The following is a 12,387-nucleotide window of genomic DNA, read 5'->3' as shown; positions in this document are numbered from 1 at the left end:
CTCTTGGACGTTTATCTGTAGAGTCTGAGCTTTAGTGATGTGCAGGCTGCTCCCTGCACTGCTAACTCAGTCCTTACAGGACCAACTCGCTTCAAAAGTTAATGGAGCTGAGCTCTCACATCTAATTTGCTTTTTACAAATAACACAGGACGTGCTTTAATAACAAGATTTGTTTTGAGACTTGTAACTATGCACCAGCCTCTCTAAGCTAAACCTTCCACTTTGCTATCAGTGCCATGTTGAATCAGAAGTGAGCTTGTTACAGTTTTGTAGCTGCTGTCATCGTTGTCTCCACCATCAATACTCACACACCTAGTCCCTCTGAGAGCTGCTGGCAGTCCCCTTGATCATTCAATGGCTTTGCTTCTGCAGCACGGGGGAGGGTGAAATCCTGGTTTCCCTCTGGCCACAGAGGGGATGAGCTGTGAGGTGCAGCAAATCTCCCTGCGCCATTGAGGCACAACCTGGGCAGGGCTTTCAGGAGCAAAAGGCAAGACTGCAATAAAGACATGGGTAGTGCATCCCTAAGGTGTTGATGAGGGTGAGATGCTCCAGGGGCGTATCTTTTCTGCTCAGTCATCTTACAAAAATAGCTTATAAAAAGCTTTATATTCCCAGGTGCTATACGTGCAGAGTGAGCTTTTCCTTTCCTGTTGCAAAAGCCTTCCTGAAGTCACATCATCTCTGTAGCCAGCAGTGCACTAAGCTGTGTCTCTGCTCCTCCTTACTGTGCTATGCTGATTCACATGTGAATAAGAGTATTTTAAAACCTTTTCCCTGCAAATAACTTTATACACTAAGTGGTAATAACATTGGACTCCACTGTGCTGTGCCGATTTCTGTAGGGTCACTTTGTGCTCTGCAGCTGAATGGGCATTCACTGTCACAGGGTAGATGTTCCTCAGGGCAGGTAGGGTAGAGAGTATTAACCATAATTTTAATCATCTGCATTATGATTGTTTTTTACTAATGCAAATTACCATCTTTTTATGTCAGTTCAGCCTATTCACATTCAGAACTTTCCTGCTTCCCTTCCTTTTCTCAGCTGAGAAAATCTGTTCATTATCAACAATGATATAAAAGAAAAATCTGAAGGGATTATGTAAATAAGTGATTGAATCGGCACTTCTACAGTCATTGCCAACATGAAAGCAATGTGACATTTGCAGAGAAACAAAAACAAAGTAGACACAGATTCTTTTTTGTCTATCCCCTATGTTCAGTTAAAAAATTAAAATGATGGCAGCACTTGTTATTACACCAGCCTTTACTTAGCAAAGAAGTGTGGGAAGCACGTAATTACAATGTCAATTGCTCTAGGCTAATGAGAAATTCACCTTTCAGCATATTGGTCATCATCATCCATTTGAATATGTCCTGTCACTGGTACTGCATCCCTTTAACAGTTCCGTTTTGTCTCATGAGTTTCTGTTTTGGGCCAAAACCTCAGCGGTTCTGCTCAGGTCTAGCTGGTGTTCGGGCCTCGTGGTCTTTGGTCTCTGGAGAACACAAAGAGAAATCGATGCCAGTGGGGTGGATGGGGTACAAGGTGTACAATAAAAGCAAGGTTTCCAAATATAGTCCATCTCAGAGACCCATTACATTACAGTAATGCAACGTAATGGCTGGTGGCTTCCTTCCGTAACTGAGGCATTATGTAGCAATCTGCTGTTAGAAGTTACCTGAAGCCTTTCACAACAGCAATATAGGCATATGGAAAGGACAAGCTAGACAATCTGTTTACCTTGTGTGGATATTTATGATACAAAGCAAATGGAGGGAAGTGCTGAAAGAGCTCTGCATTTATTTTATCTTTCTGTCTCAGTGAATCCACTCTTGACTTTTCTGCGGGCGGTATGGGTTCAAGGTCCTTCTTTGCTAACGCAAGGTCGGTTGGTACATTTGCACACTGTAGCATTTTGTTAGTGCCAGCTGACTCCCCATATCGCATATGTGGGGAGCATGCTGTGTTCTGCATATGGTTTCAATTAGTGATATGTCATGCTCTTATCAGTGCAATTCCTGGTGCATGTCCCTTCCTTCAGCAGAGGTGTGCTCAAATACAAGGTACAGCAGCTTGTAGATGAGAAGTGGGCTTCAGCTGGTTAACCGTGATCTTTAAGCCCAGAACTCTGACTTCATCTCTTGCAGCACGAAGAACAGCTTCTGCATTTGTTTATTTAATCCAAAATTTATTAATAGCCTCTTCCAGGCCTGACCTGGCAGAGCTCAGGCAGCCTGCATGCTTTGCCCATGGGAGAGACAAGGTCAGCTCTGCGCCACACGCTTTGTCTTGTACTCCTTCTTCTCCCCAGGATGGATTTTGCCAAAGGCATGTTTGCATGGTGGCAGCCATGCCCAAAAAGGAACTACAGTTTCTTCCCCATTCAGAATAATCCACTGGGATTACCCTAACAAATCTGTGCTCCCTATTTTATATTCAAAGGGGTCAGAGGGGTTAGCGCTAAAAGTCGCTGTGAATCCAGAACACGCTTTACCCAGTGCCAGCCATTTCATTCCAATCTTTGCTGCAAACTGCATGGAAACACCACAGCCAGTAAGAGATACGTTAAAGCCACGGCAAGACTGTGATTACGATACAACTACAGGCCTTTTTTGTGGTAAAGTTTACCATTACCTTTCTCAAACTTGTTGCTAAGCAGAGGGGCTTTAATCAATAACCTCAACAAGTGAACTGGGAACCCCTCCATGCATTGGCTCCATTTTCTTCCCTTGCCTGCTATTTCGGTCAGTTTTCCAAAGCACACGTCAAGCGAGCCCTGGATGGATGCGGACCCGTCACTCACACCTCGATACTGATAGGAAATGAGGAGCATACACTCAGCATCCTGCTGGCTTGGGTCAGCGGCAGCAATGCAGTTACACTGCAGATGCCTGCTTTAATTAGGAGCTCTTTACTTTGTCAGCAGACCTGGGCAAGACAAAATGAAAGCTCCGAGGCAATTAATTGAGTTTTGCTCTTTTAACCTTTTTTTCAGTGAACGTTTTGAGCCTTTCTCAGATCTTGGCTTACCTATTGCATTTGATTCTGCTTTCACTGGTCTCTGTGGTGTAACATGAACAATATTATTTTTTTTTTAGCTACATTATCCCTTATAACTGCAAGAGCAGGAATCTCTGCATTATTCTTTATCCAGGAAACCATTTTTGACCATTGCTTATCCCTAGCAACCAGAGTATCACACAAGTATCACATTCTTATAAACATGAAGAAAATTCTAAGAATTCCACATACAAAGACCTGCGCAGAGCAGGTAAGTTGTATTCAAAGTCAGCATTGGGCAAAGGGAATCAAATACTTCAGGTGACCACAGATACTGACACTATGGCAGTGTTCTGTATTCTTCACTTGTACACCACGGTGAGGTATACCCCAGGCTCAAGTCTTTGTCTTCTGCCATTAATCGTTACAGATGATAAATTCATCGGCTGTTTAAACATGCACCAACAGCAAAAATCAAGCGAAGCCATCTAAGTGAACAAGGCCCTCAGTAACCACTTTCTAACATGAGGGTTCTTAGAAAAATTGTGGTTCCACCAGATATTTTTAATGTCAGTCCTTTCGCTCTGACATCTGCGCCTAGGTGCTCACTCGGCTGGCATAAGGTCTTACTCCATTCAGATCGGGAGCGACACCACGTTCACACAAAGGGAGCTTCTATCCTTTGCATTTCATTCAGATTAAACCTCTACTAGAGACAACCTAATAGCTGGCTCTCCTAGCGCTGCTGAACAACATTGATTTTATGCCACCGCGTTGCCAGTTTGCGTGGAAGATGCGGCATGGCGGATGCCCTACTTGCTCTGTTCCCATGACAACACCCTGCAAAGCAGCTCCCTGCGAGCTTCCCTGCCTGCCTCATCACATCTGACAGCCCTGCCTGGGCTGCGACTTTCTACCCCAGACAACACCTCTTCCTTCAATTAACAAAAAGTGTTTTACAAGGAAAAAAAAGATCTATTTGAACTAGCGATGTTCTGACTGTCAGAGCAGAGAGTATTAAGCTCTCCACCACCCAGACGTGGGAGGATGGCTGAGCTTGGTTTGCCATTTTACACTACACGCTGCTGCTCGGTAATGTAATTGGGAATGACACTTGTTTTTGCTCTAAGGACTATATTTCATCAGTGTGCCTGATTCTCCATGTAGGCTGAAGTGAATTAAAATATAGCAGCACTTCCAAGTAACTCCTGACTTCATGTAGTAGAAGGCAAGGAGTTGCTTGGGCTAATTACTGTAAAGAAGAAGATCTGCATTTATTGGGGGTGAGCTTCATCCTGCCCATCCTCCAAAGCTGTATCCCTCCTGGGAGCACCTCCACGAGGGCCAAAAACAGATTGGTCAAGCCAGCAGCTCTCCAGACCAAAGTCTTTGGAGCTAATGTTTTGATGTTTTTGGCTGTATAGATGAGAAATGTGGAGCATCAAGATAAGTTCAGGGCATTGAAACTGGGTGACAGTGGAGGAAAGTGAGCTAAGTTTTCCTCTTTGCCAGTCCAGTGCAGTGTTATAGTAAACTGGAGGACGTTTGGTTGTTTTTTTTCTTATAGTTAGAAATATTTTAACACATTTTTTTTCCAGTGCAGATTCTTAAGTTTGTTTTACTTTTTATATGTAGACTGAGAGCTCAGTCTGTGGCTTTGGCTGTACCACTCCCAGTTGGTCAGTATTTGCCTCAAGAACTGCGTGTTGCCATCCAGATAGGAGGGAATCAAAATTAGGCTTGAAAACAAAGAAAGGGCTGAGGTCCTTACTGGGACTCGCCAAAGGGCTGGAGCCCACCAAAGGGCTTCTCCCAAGCCTGCCCAACTGAGAGAAACTTGCAGCTGAACACTGACAAGGTTATCGCCTTTCCAGCACATGAACAACGCTGGGATTTGGGAAGTGCTCTGCCCTGGCGTGGCCATGGCTGTACCAAGGACGGGGGTTTCTGAGGTGTGAGTGATGGGCTGACTTACTGCCTCTGACGTCCTGGAGCGGTGAGTGCCAGTACGAGGGCATCGCAGCTGCATCAGCAAGCTGGACACTGTGCACCTTTCTGACCACAGTCCTCCGAGCATCCCTCACCTCATGCCTCTGTGCATGACCAGTAGGCTTGTGTGACCCTAGCTAAGAAGTCGGGTTCACCCTCACAGGGCTCAGCACGAGGTGCTCCCTGCACCATGTCGGAGGATGCTGACAGGCCCATAGCATATAACCCGTCCTGGGCATTTGCCCCACCAGCAGCACCTGAACTCGTTGTGCCCCGGCTGCTGCATCTGAGTTTTATAGCACTGCAAAGATGGTGTAAAATCCACTGAAAAACCTTGTTGCCCTGGCAGACAGAAAGCAGTTTATATGTTATGAGCTCAGGGTATCTGCTGAAAGTCTGTTCATTGTGCTGCTTGGTGACCACAACATGCATATTTTGATTTGGTCCATTATTCAGTGTTGTCCAGCCCAAGCATTTCTGTGACCCCAGCATCAGCCTGCACATTACCTTCCACTTCATTCAATTAGTGGCTAATCTGCTATTCCATTTTATTTGATCTGAGCCTTAAAGACCAAATCACGTGTACTGCAAATTACACAATGTCCATCCTTAACTTGGACAGCTTCAAGCAGGTGCTGAGGAACAATTAGATCATTGTCTGTAGAAGCTGCCATTTAACCAAGAAAGAAAAGACAACTCTAAATAAGACAGATGCAGAGAGCCCAAATATTGCTCGCAGTGATAATGAAAATTAATGAAACATCATTAGCAGTCTCCAGAGAGCCCAGTACATCATGTGCTTTTGAGATGTGCTTCTGGTTGTCCTCTGCCTGACAAGAGCACCCACTTCTCTCAGCTCAAGGCAGAAAGGAGCTTTGCTACATCAAGAAAAAGATCAAAATTTGGAGCCTTTTTCAAACAGTGGGGGTGGCTTTTTTTTGAAAGCTGTTTGAGCCAGCCTGCGGCTTGGTGGTGCTGAGCAGCCATGGTCTCTAGGGAGGTCAACCAGTACATGCAGGTGACTCCACTAACCATGTAGCCTTGCTTTTCTTCCCATAGAGTGGGATTTACCTAGAGGCAATGCTCCCCGAGAGGCTTTTTTTACACCCACCTGAATGCAACGGTGATGGGCTTTCACTTAGGCAGCACATTCCATGCAGGAGGGCTGTGGGAAGAGTTGGTTATTAACACCCATCTCTTATGGATTATTCTCGTACACAGTTAATTCTACTGAAACCTCATATCCTTCCTTTTGCCATCCTGCCCATCTTCTTCACTAGCCAAGTTGCCCTGATTTTAACTCCCCTAGTCTCAAAAGCTGGACATTTGGAAATGGAAAGAGACCATTCTGTTTGTATAGTGATTAATATACTGGAGCCCTGATAAGAGCTTCTGGGCTTGACAGCAACTGAATGTTTTGTTTGGGTTTTGTGTCTGTGTCTTTTGGGTTTGTTTGTTTACCCACCACCACCACCACTTATGTTTATAGTTCGGCATTGTGGGAATAGTAGGGAAAGTGAATAACTGACCTTGTTAGTTGAAGATGTGTCAGTTCAGGCTTACAAATTAAGGGAAGAAGATCTAAAAGAGTGAAAGAAGTTCAAGGTTTCTGTTTGGACATGAGCATCTAGTCGTGCAGACCCACAGCCATCCCATAAACTAGTCTTATGGTTGGTGCATTTTATCCCTGCATCCAGTCAAGCAGCATCCTGGGACTTTCCCTCCCAAAGCTGGGCCCTGGGGATAGCCCACTGATCTCACTGCGACTGTGATGCTTCACACCGCTGAGGATGGGGCTTTACCTTTGCCTGGCCTGTATTGCATTAGTTACCTGTGACCCTCAGGAGAAAATAAGCCATATTTTTCTCCTAAAGCAATAAGAGGTGCATCTGGATCACCTTAACTCAATTTGGGATGGCAGAGAGTGGAGATGCGGGGAGAGCAACTGATGTGGGCTCATTGCCATCAACATCTAATACAATTTTTGAACGAGAGCTTCCTATTAACTCCCCCTGTGTACAGACTATGGTGATTCATTGCATTAGTGCTTTCTCCAAGCAGGTTTTTTTCAGCTGCCACTGTGCTCAGTTGTGCTCTGGATAGGTACAGATGAACCCATTTTCCCTTCCTTACGATAACTACTTAGATAATGCATGAATTCCCAGTAGCATGCTGTCAGATGCTCTCCTGAGGGCAGGGGATGCTCCCTGGGGTGGAAAATTATCTTGGCAGGAGAGAGAGGACTTTCCTGAGAGTTAAATAACACCCAAACAATGTCAGCATAAGTCAGCACCCCTTGTCAAAACCAGCTTAGGCTTTCTCTCTTCAGCTGTGTTTAACCTACTGAGCAGAGCGAGCGCTGCCCCGTTGTGCCACGCAGCCCTGAAGCACACGCGCAGCACAAGCAAACGGGATTTTGGAGCTCCTGTGGTGGGACAGGTTGCTGATGAGTGTGTCCTGCACACCAGGGCAGGGGCCTGGAGGGCCTGCAGCAGCAAGGATGAGAGGGGTTTTGCCTGCCCCATCCTGCCTATGCATCCAGGCTATCTATCCCCCCAGCCTACTAACCGTAACGACAGCATGCTCAGAGAGCAAATTGTTTGGCAAGCCTTAGTGCTGGAGGAGGAGAGACATTCCTTACCTGCATAGTCTCCTTCCCCTCATTAGTATGACCTTTTCAGAGCTCCTTTCTACAGTGAGCAGAAACAAGTGTCTCTGCTGGTTGAAACACTGCTCTGTAGCAAGCTCCTTGAGGAGCCTGCCCCACTAGGCCCTTTCTAGCTGTTAAAACATTGACCAGGACTGTAAGGAGCTGCACTGAGAGAAGTCTCAGCCCTCACAGCTAAACCATACCTGGGATCTTCTCATTACTTAATTGGAAGGCACTGAACAGGACATGGGAAGATGGCTCATGACCTTAATATCACAGCATATGAAGCAGCAGGAGGAAAGAGATGCTAGGCAGAAGCTTCCTTGCAACAAAATGTGGTCTCAGTTGGAGCAAATTTATCTAGGAGAATGCTAAGCAGTAAATGCCAAGTTAATTAGCCCTCATACATAATTTTTTTTTTTTTTTAAATACACTCTCATCTCCTTCTGGAGGAACAAGAGCCCATTTTTCCCTTCTGTTAGCCTAAAGAGTCAATCCAAAAAATGTCATTGAAGCCTAAACCAAGAACCATCACGATCCTTTCAGGAGAGGGGCTGTCTTTGAGTAGAGGGAGCTTTAAATCCGCAGATTACCTCTCTAAACCTGCCAAGCCAGAAAGCAAAATTGCCTTTGCCAGGGCACCACTGACAGGAGACCCTCTTCACTGGATTCCCAAATGTCTGCACTGTTGAGACCTAGTCTCCCCGTGACACTGGCTACAAGTCACATTTTGCCCAGTTACAAGTTTTCTCTTTCTCACCAAAAAGCACCCAGAAAGGCTAGCGGCAAAATTCTGATAGTTTTCCATGTGTGCTGATCTCTACTGGCCTGGATAAAACAAGGTGACTGGGCTGCAGTGCACTCGTGCTGGGCTTTGTCTTCTACTGAAGGATTTGGAAGTAGCTTTTGGATTTGTGATCCAGGGAAGACCCATGATTAACCCCTAACAACATTTTTCTTTTCATAGTAATAGCTATGCCATCTGGTGTTGCAGAGTTTCTTAGATGGAGCCTGTTTGCCCATGTTCTCCATGACTCGGCATGTTTTGCAGCCTGATCACTCACCTTGTTCCATCTGATCTGTTTGTGGAAGAACAGAGGACTAGGCATCATAACAACATTTTAAAATATATTGGTTTTCTCATGGAGAACATAGGTCTCAATATTGCTGTTTCCCTTCAGCAGTATTTTTCAACGCTGCTGTTGCAGGCATTGCCATTGAGATGCTGCCCATCTGGCAGCACCTGGAAAACGCAGTGGCCAGCTGCGTACCACAGGCTTGCAGGTAAAGCAGTACTTAGCCCTGCCTACCATTCTTTTACAGCAGAGAGAATTTTTAGCTGGCTGGGTCCAGGTCTCTTGCCCCAGTCTTTCTGGCAGCCCTCTCACTGCTTCATCCCTTGGGAGGAGCAACCGGTGCCTTTCTTCTGCCACCAAGCTAAGGCACTGGGTTTCTGCATCCCCCACGTCACCTGTGGGGCTGCAGCCCAGCAAGAGCAGAGGCACACAGCAGCTGCAGCCCCCTGCACCCCAGCACAGTCCCTGTAGCCACAGTACGGGCCAACCTGGCCATGCTGGGCACAAAGAGCCACACGGTGCTGCCGGACACCACGGCCCCAGGCACAGGGCTGGTGCAGGCTGTGCCAGCCTCGCAGGCGGGGGACCCAGCCCCCTGAAGCCCCTCGGGTGGTAGCAGTTTCCTCACCTGCAGTAGCAGGGTCAGCACATCCACTGCAGGGAGGAGGTTGTTTTTCCTGGTCTTTGAAAAGGAGAGGTGAAGGGAGGTGAGCAGTAAATCAGTGCTGGCCCTGCCACTGTCCAGGGGAGCATGGGGACAGCAGAGGCGAGACACACAGAGCTGAAGCAGCGTTAAGAGCTCCCCACCCTCTGCAGATACACCACCTGTTTCTAGGATGCTGGGCAGTTTTACATTTAATGAGCGCATAGCTTTGCATCTCTTCCCCTTGTGCGAGCTGAGATGCTTTCGTGGAGACCCCAAATGTGTCTCACTGTGGGGGCAGCCACAAGCCCCAGGCATCAATCCTGTTGCATTCATAAAAAGAGAGAAAGTCCCTGCAGCATCCCCCCAGCTAGTTCTCCCGCTGCCATGGCTTCCTGTTATTCCTGAACTCTTGATATTTTTAGGTTGTTGACTGTCTTCATGCCCACTTTGAAAGCGACGAAGTCTCATCTCAGGGAAGTAGTAGCAGCACCACTCTGGTAATGAAATCATTAAATCAATTGCCTTTTCACCAATGCCAGCTCTAGGGAAATGTCACTGATACCTACAGTGTCATCTCCGGAGCCTGGAGCCTTCTGACAGCAACGTGGTTGTTAACAGGTGAGGAGGAGACCAGCAACATGCTGAGCTAGCCCCAGTGGTGCACAGCTCGTGAAAAAGGGAAAAAAGTGAAAACCCAGCTTACGTAAAGGAGAAAACTTTCAATTGATGGAAACCTGATATTAAGTGAGCAGGTGATAAAGCAATGCAGACCTTGATTGATGTTTGCCCCATAAAATAAACCAAGCAATGCACGGCCCTAAAACCTACGTTTATATCGAAATAAGTCATCTACTTATCTGCTTCTGAGACATACGAATCAGATTTGTTTTCACAACATGCTGAGCTTCACATTATCATCAGCAAAACAGTAACAGAAAAGCCCATAAAAAAGACCTCCCTGAAGAACTGTTAGATAACAGATTACCCTGCGGATAGCTGTGGAGAGGTGCCCAAGCAGCTCTCGTCTAATCAGCTGCTCTGCTGGCAGGGGCAGTGAAAAAATGGTGGTGGATCTCAGCAGGATGCAAAACCCACATGAATAATGTTGCTGCAGGGCTACTCCTGGCAAGGTCCTCTGACTTTCCACTTGGATCAGCAGCAAGTGCTGCTGCAGAGTGGCCAGCCCAGAAAGAGTTCAACTGGATGGTCAGCTCTGTAGTGAGGAGAGCCCCAGTACAAAGCCCGTAGTGCTGCTCCTCTGCTACTGCCTCCTCACACGGCCTTGGGTGCATCACTTATAATGAAATATAGACATGACTTGGGAGCCTGACAGCCACTCTCCACCAGCTGTCCAGATCTCTGAAGTTTACAGTGAGTGTCGATGTCCTAATCACATGGGCCATCTGAATTGCAGGAGCCCAAGCGTCAAGATCCTGCACGTTCCTCCAGCGTTGGAACCCACTCAGACATTTGTTAGCGTCTTCCTCTTTGCATGCTTCATCTTCGCTTTAGGCATGACCAAAATGAAGACAAGACATTGGAAAGGACAAAGGTGTTTTGTCCCTCCGCACTTTGCTGACTACATGAGCACAAGCGATGATACTGGGGAGCCCTTCGGCCGTGGAGCAGCTGGCTCACTTTCCCTTAGGCTGCTTGGCTGGAGGCTGTGCTTGTCCTCACCTGCAAGGTCCTTGCTTGCAGCTGACAGCATTCACCAGCTGGGGCATAAATCATTCAACAAAACCTTTCACTACCCCAGGGGCTTCTCATAAAAAGGCAGCTGTGAGCGGAGGTTATCTCCCAGGTCCTTCTGGTCCCAGCTCATGTCAGGTATTGCCCTCTTCTCTGCCCCCAGCCACCTGCCAAGAGGCAGCAGGCTCTCAGCTGCAGGGCCATGCCCAGCCTTCCTGCAAACCCGTGTTGGGGAGAAGTTGCCCAAGGTGCATCGGCACATGCCTGTGCTGGAGATAAGCAGGAACAAGCACCCAGGGCTTGCTGAGCTGGTCTGCAGCACTCAGCCACCTTACCAAGTACCCCTGTGGCCATTCAAGTGCTCGTGCAGATACAGAGATCCGATGTTACTCCCCACAGGCTATAATCCCCTGGACAGGCAAGTGCCAGTCTCCTATAGCAGCTGTACTGTCTTACAGAGCATCTTGCTCACAGGAGCCTCCTCTGAAAAGCCACCGGTGGCAGGGCTAACCCCGCTCTGCACAGAAGGAACGGATTTTTGCCCATTGATTTTTCATTTGCATGTGCTAGGTCTCTGCTCTCTAGCGTCAGGAATAGTCTGAGTAAGTCTAGAAACCCGCATGAGCAGTTATTTTTGCCTGTACATTTATCCTCCTTATTTTTTTCTCCACTTTATTGCAGGAGTCCGGTCTCTTACCATGCTCGGAGAAAGACAGCCCAGCTCCACCAAAGGGTTTTGCTGTTGGACTTTGAGCAGATAAAAGGAAAATTTCTCACTGGTAAGAGAGATTGGCTGCTGCTGAAGCAGCCTAAAGCCTGTCTGGGCAGAGACAGCAAGCCCCTAAAATCCATATACAAAGCTTTTGGGAAGACCCCGATCTTGGGCTTCTGCTCTTCTCTCTGTGGTCGCAGAGCTATTGCACGCGTACCTTACCTGTCTTTTGCTCTGACCGCTTTCTTTTCCTAGCTTCATAAAGTTTACAAAGCCACCTTTGTATTCCCCTACTCCGGCTGGCATCGCCCCAGCGAGCTAGCCAAACATGGCAGAAACAAACTCCGCTTTCCAAAGGGTGAAACTCGAAGCAGCACAAGCAGGATCTCACACCTCCTTTGGGAGGGAGATGCATGGCAGCGAAAGGCCAGGATTTCCAGTGCTCACATTTTAGCACGAGTGCCACGTGCCGTTAAGCCTGCCCGGTTAGCACGTCTCCGCTGCTGCTCTCTGTATGGCCCAAGAGCAATTCCCGACAGAAGCGTGGGAGCAATACGGAGCCCCACCAGGGTGGAGTGACATGAACTCCTCCACAGAGGAAGAAGTGCACTGGAGCCA

Source organism: Falco biarmicus, chromosome 10, assembly GCF_023638135.1.
Source record: "Falco biarmicus isolate bFalBia1 chromosome 10, bFalBia1.pri, whole genome shotgun sequence".
In the NCBI taxonomy this organism is placed as follows: domain Eukaryota; kingdom Metazoa; phylum Chordata; class Aves; order Falconiformes; family Falconidae; genus Falco; species Falco biarmicus.
This window is presented reverse-complemented; position numbering follows the sequence as displayed.